This window comes from Camelus ferus, chromosome 18 (assembly GCF_009834535.1).
Source record: "Camelus ferus isolate YT-003-E chromosome 18, BCGSAC_Cfer_1.0, whole genome shotgun sequence".
Taxonomy (NCBI): Eukaryota; Metazoa; Chordata; class Mammalia; order Artiodactyla; family Camelidae; genus Camelus; species Camelus ferus.
Window position 1 is genome coordinate 8,754,882 of NC_045713.1, and position 6,186 is coordinate 8,761,067.

The following is a 6,186-nucleotide window of genomic DNA, read 5'->3' on the forward strand; positions in this document are numbered from 1 at the left end:
GGTCCTCCTTAGCTTGGAGGTGACAGAGCTAACCTGCGGGTTCTTCAGAGGAGTGTAACGGGCACAGCTGAGGGCCTCACCTGGCATCTGGGGCAGAAAAAGACTCAAAACGTGCAGTGACTGATACCCCTGCTGCTGCGGGGGCGGGGGCGGACACGGCCGCCACACGGCGGCTTGAACTTCCCCGGGCCATGTCTGAGCCACAGCACCATTCGCGTTTCTTACGGGGTAATTCTTTGCTGCAGGGCCGTCCTGGGTGCTGGGGGGTCGTCCTGGGTGCTGCGGGGCATTTAGTGGCATCCTTGGCCTTCATCCTCCAGATGCCACTAGCAAGGCTGAGGGGAGGGACCATTCAAAGTTTATTCTTCAACAGACAGACAGCATCAGCGGGTTGAACCGCAGGGGTTTCTCGCAGATCACACACACACTCAAGAGGCGTCATCAGCTTAACAAGGGAGAAAGCCTCTGTGACAAAACCCACATCGCAGCGTAAACAGGTACCAGTACTGTGTTCACTACACTTCCAGAGGGAAAGACACAACTCGGGAAAAAAATTTTCTTCTTTTTGTTTGGATCTGAAAGTCAAGTGTAATTACCAAGAGACAGACTGCTGACAACGGTCCTAATCCCGCCCAAGCCGTGACAACCAAGAACGCAAAAGTGTCTCCAGTCTTCTTGCCGAGTGTCCCCGGGGTGAGAACCACTGCCGGCAGGGTCTCCAAGTCCCGCAGGCACAGATGGCGGGTTTATTTGCAGAATGAAGGCCTGTTTCCTGGGGTGGAGGGGGGTACGCAGCATGTGGCTATCCTGCCCCAGGGGCACGTGGCAAGGTGTCCAGGGTGCAAAGGACGTCTCAGAGCTGTGGTCACCGCTGGCCCTCTCCTTTGTCATTCACAGGTTTGGGTCACAGGCCGTCAGACACAGGGATGAGAGAGCTCAGTGAGACGCCGGTGGCCATGAGCAAGCGGGTTTGCCACTACCTGGGCCTCAAGTGCCCCCCGCCCCGGAACACGGGGCCCAGCTCTCCTGTTGTGTCTGTGTGCCCTGCGGGTGCAGTGCCGGGTTGGGGCAGTGGCTGCAGGCCTGGACGCAGCGAGGACAGCCCACGTGCCCTCCCCAGCTGGTCCGCCGGCAGCTGATGGGTTGCAAGTATCAGCAGGGACCTCCCCTGGGGGGCGCTGTGCAGAGGGCACGGCTGTTGCCCAGTGAACACGGAGAGGCAGTCGGGCTGGGGACTGGGGGTGAAGGAACCTTGACAGAATTGTTTTCAAGTTGTGAATGGAAACCGGCCTTGTTACTTAATAACACATGCATATATAAGCATCGTAATCATCATCACGGGAGTCTCTCACTTGGGGACACTGCATTTTACAGTGAGCTCCCTCAGTTGGGTCCTGAGTCAACCCTACGCCCAGTTTAGGGACATGGAGCCAGACTCAGGGATGGCCGCAAAGCCAGCGGATGGCAGGGGAGCATCTGGAAGCTGAACTCCTGCTTTCTACCTCTCCAGGGCCTCTCTGCCCCACCCCCCGCCCCCCCAGCCAGATGTGAGACACAAGGAGCCCTGTCCCCTGCGCTGGAGGAGGAAAGGACTGTTTCAAGACTGAGAGTTTCCAGACTTGCTTTTCCCCCAGCTGAGCTGACCGCCTCCTTCACCCCGGAAACCCTGTGGGGACAGAGGCTCCCAGCCACTCCCCATAGCCCCCTGCACGACCTTCACTGCTTCCTGGTGGAGGACCAGCCTGTATGGGTGGGGGCAGTGGCTGGGGGCCTCTGTCTGCTTGTCTCCCTCCAGCTCTGGGGTGGACCACGCACACTCCCAGCAGGGCCCTTGGCCCTGAGAAGCTTTCCTGAGGGACTGCTCCAGCCCAGCCGGGCCCTGAGAGCAGGTGCGCCAGCGACAGTCTCAGGGGCCGAGGCTTGGGCCTGGCCCTGCACAGCCAGGCATGCACCACCTTGGACAAGCGTCCCTCCTCCCCGACCCTTCACGTCCCTCATCTCAAAGGGCAGTCGTGGCCGACGCGGACGCGGGAAGGGCAGTGCTCAACTCTGCTGGCTGTGCTAAGATGCATGAGTCATTTGCTCTCAGGTCAGCAAACACCCACCCTGCAAAGGCTGCCCCCTTACAGGGCGTGGGTGCCAGTCCCAGCCCTTCAGCTCCCAGAGAGCCCCACTTGGCTGCCATGGTGGGGGGCGCACAGCAGGATGTCCTCATGGTCCAGCTCATCCCAGGTCCCACCCCTACTTCTGGGGTCAGGGGCCCTGGGGGCAGTTGTGAGGATGCGTAGGGGTAGTGACGGCTGGGGGCCCCTTCAGGGAGAACACTGCCCCTTCCCTGCAGAGTGACTGCTCTCAGGGGCATCAGTGTCCCTCCCTTTCCCTGGACCTTGGCCAGAGCCACCTGAGTCTGCCCTCTGGCATTCCTTTCCTCCGACTGGCAGGAAGGAGGGAGGGGCAGGGTGGACCCTCCAAGGGGGAGGGGGGACCCAGGCTCCTCCCCAAGAACCAGCCTTGCCCAGCTGGGCAATAGGGCAGGTCCTGTTCACCCCAGGCTGGCAGCCCCGATGGTCACAAGCCTCTTCCCAGGGCAAAGAGGAGCAGTTTATCTGGGGAACCAGCGCTGCCTCTGTCATAAAGCCGTCAAAAAAGGACCATTTATCAAGGCCAACCAGGAACCCGGCGCTGTGCGAAGGTCTTCGTGGCCATTTAGAGAGTGAACTGTCACGAGAGTCCTGTGAGGTCAGCAGAGTCTCCTCCACTTTATTTCATTTTTAATTTGATTTTATACTCTTGAATAGCTAATACATTACAAGGGCTGACGGGTGAAACGGCATAAAGAGTTTGACGGGGAAATCTCGTGTCTGGTCCCGCCCCATCCACCCCTGACCACCAAAGGCACCCCTTTCTTTAGCTTCCTGTATCCTCTCCACCTTCCTCCTGCTGGTACAAACACAAACACAGCCGCCTGCCCTCTGCGGACACCAACATCTGAGGCTGCTCGAGTCCCTTACATAAAACAGCAGTGTTTGCATGTCACCTGTACAACGTACTTTAAATCATCGCTAGACTATTTATAATACATACTAACCTGTAATTGCCATGCAAATCATTGCTGATACGTTGCAAACTCAAGTTTTGCTTTTTTGGAATTTTCCGGAATTTTTTTCCCCAACTGTTTTCAACCTGAGGTTGGTTAAATCTGAGGACATGGAACCTAAAGATGCACACGGCTGCCTCTGTAACATATTTATCTCCCTCACTCCCTAACCCTGAGGTCGCACATCATACCCCAGGCTTGTATCTTGATTTTTCGTTTACAACAGACTCCGAAGTCTTCCAGATCAGGACACGGGGATCTTCCACACTCCCTTTTCATGGCTGTGTGGTACTCTGTCAAACAGGCGATCCACAGTTTATTTAGTTGTTCCCTTAATTATGACATCTTGGTGGTTCCCTTTCTTCTGTTGTTATAGCCGATGACACAAGAATGAGCTTGGCACCCCCAACTTCACACGTGGCCAGGCGCATCTGTGGCACAGATTTCTAGAAGCGAGATGGCTGGGTCTGAGGACAAGCAAAATCCAAGTTAAGTACAGAAGGAGCCTCCAGGTGCCCCTCCTGCACCCCCACCAGCCGTGCACTCTACAGCCTGTCCTCCGAGTCTGGCCATCAGACTGAGTGGTGGTTTTGGATTTTGGCATGTGAAGTGGTGTTGCAGCGCCATCTTAATGTGCGTTTTCTCCTGTGATGGAGGTGTTTTCCTGCGTTTGTCATTGAGTGTCTTTTTCTGCACTCTCTGCTACTTTCTAATTGGCTTTTCCTTTTCCATTTCTAGGAGCCCTCTGTATGTTAGAAAAATAGTCCTAATGTGTACTTCATGTTCTCTGCGTACAGTGATTTTTGCCTTAAATTGCTTTTATGTGTCTGGATTTTTAATCATGCCTAGAAAAACCTTTTCCCACTCCAAAGTTTTAAAGGACGTTACGCAAGTATTCTTCAACATTTAAATGTTTTCTAATATTATTTTTTTTTTATTGTGGGAATCTATACATAACATGATATTCACCATTTTAACCATTTTCAGTGTTTCAGTTCAGGGGCATTAAGTACATTCACGTTGTTGTGGGCCAAGGCCATCCCTTTCCAGATCTTCATCATCATTTCATGGTTTCTTTTTAAAAATGTTAAATCTTTGATCCATTTGATGTGTACAGTACTGGGGTGCCGTCCAGATAAACCGTGGGCCCAACATGGTCTTTTTTCTAAATGGTTCTCACGTTGTCTCAGTATCACTGATTAAAAAGCCCACTTTGAGGGAAGAGGATGCGGCCAGCGGCGCGCACGCAGCCCTCGGTTCAAGCCCCAGCGCCTCTGTCCAGATAGATAGATAGATAGATAGATAGATAGATAGATAGATAAACAAACCGACCAACCTAATCACTTCCCCCCATGGAAGCCCATCTTCATCCTATTTTGTCAAGCTCATTTAAAAACTTTTATTTTTTATTTGGGGGGAGGTAATTAGATTCATTATTGTCATTTTAATGGAGGTCCTGGGGCTTGAACCCAGGACCTTGTGCGTGCTAATCATGCACTCTACCCCTACGCTGTAATCTCCCCTTCAAGCCCATTTTAAAGCTGAGGAAACTAAGGCTCAGAGAGGTGAAATGACATGAACCCTCGCAAGGTCCTGCTTTCATGGAGTTAATGAGGGTATTTAGACAACACTCTTAAAGGTAACTGGAGGTTAATCTGAAGAGCCTGCAGTCAAGCTGGGGACACGAGGACACTGAGGAGAAAGGAAGTTATCCTGACCACTGTGCTGTCCTGCTGAGAGGGCCACAGACTGGCAGCAGGACCTCTGCATCTGAGGACAGAGGGTGTTGGCTTAGAGAAAGGGGAAGCACCTTTCAAACCCCGGCCAGGAGCCCACTCTGAAAACATCCTGGAGAGAAGGGCCGCTGCTGCTGCTGCTCATTGTTTACTGGCAGCTGTTCCCGCTGCAGCGTCAGCAGGCAGCCCCGTCCCTGGTTGTCCCACAGGGCGAGGGCTCCCAAGAAGAGCAGGGTTGCTCAGGAGGAAGCCCACGTCCATTGGAGCCAGAAGCTACGCGGAGCCACGTTGGGGTGCCAGCTGCAAACAGAAGACCGGCAAACTCCTCTGTACTTTCTCCCATTTGGTTCCCAGGATACACCCCCCAGGGTGCCCGAGACCTGTGAACACCCCTGGGCAGGTGCAGCTGTGCCCATGGGAGGCCTGCGTCTCTCCCAGACCCTCCACGAGTTTCCCCTGCTGTATATTCAGACGTGCAGCCTCCTTGAGGCAGAGCATCATGTCTGAGAGGCATCCAGGCACCATCAAAGGGCTTGGCCTCCCATCCAAGTGCCAGGGAGCGTGGAGTGGGCCAGGCCGTGTGCCTGGACAGGTCACCTCTCCAGCTCTGTTCTCCATCTGTGCCCGGAGGAGGCTCTGCTCTCCTGGGCCAGCCCTGACCAGTGTCCTGGGCCTGCCTCTGCTGGGCCTGTTTCCCAAAGGCAGCCATCCGCTGGGCCTTAGGCTGGCCTTAGGTCCATTCCCCAGCAGGAGCCCCTCAACAGTCAGGCTGTGGGTTGAAGCCATTTGTCACTGTTTTAGATTGTTGCCTTTCTAGTAGAAGAGAAATGGTTCTCTTTACCCATTTCTTGGCCAAAAAGACCCGGGAAATCAAGAGACAGATAGGGGTGTCTGTCAGGAGGGGACGCCAGGCGCCCTTTCCTCATTTGTGGGGCGGGCCTACCCAGCAGACAGGGAAGTGTATGTGCCCCTGGACACATCGCCTCTCGTGATACAACCACGCGGTCCTCCCCAGACGGGGGCTCCGGCTGGGACGGCGGGGTCTCCGAGGGCTCTGGTGAGTCTGAGAATACGAATACGGGGTCCAGGCAGGAGCCCGGAGAGGGCCGGCTCAAAGGGGAAGTGGGGGTGCTCCGTCTCGGTTCGACGTATGGGGACGACTGCCGCCACGCGGCGCCCATCACACCTGAGGTCCAGGGTGCAGCCTGCTAGCCCGGCACAGGTGGGCGCGGGGGCGGAGCCTCGGGGGCGGGGCGGGGGCGGGGCCGGTGGTGGGCGGGGCGGTGCGCGGCGGCGGGTGGGCGGGGCGGTGCGCGCGGTGGGCGGGGCGGCGTGACGCGCGCCGACGCCGAT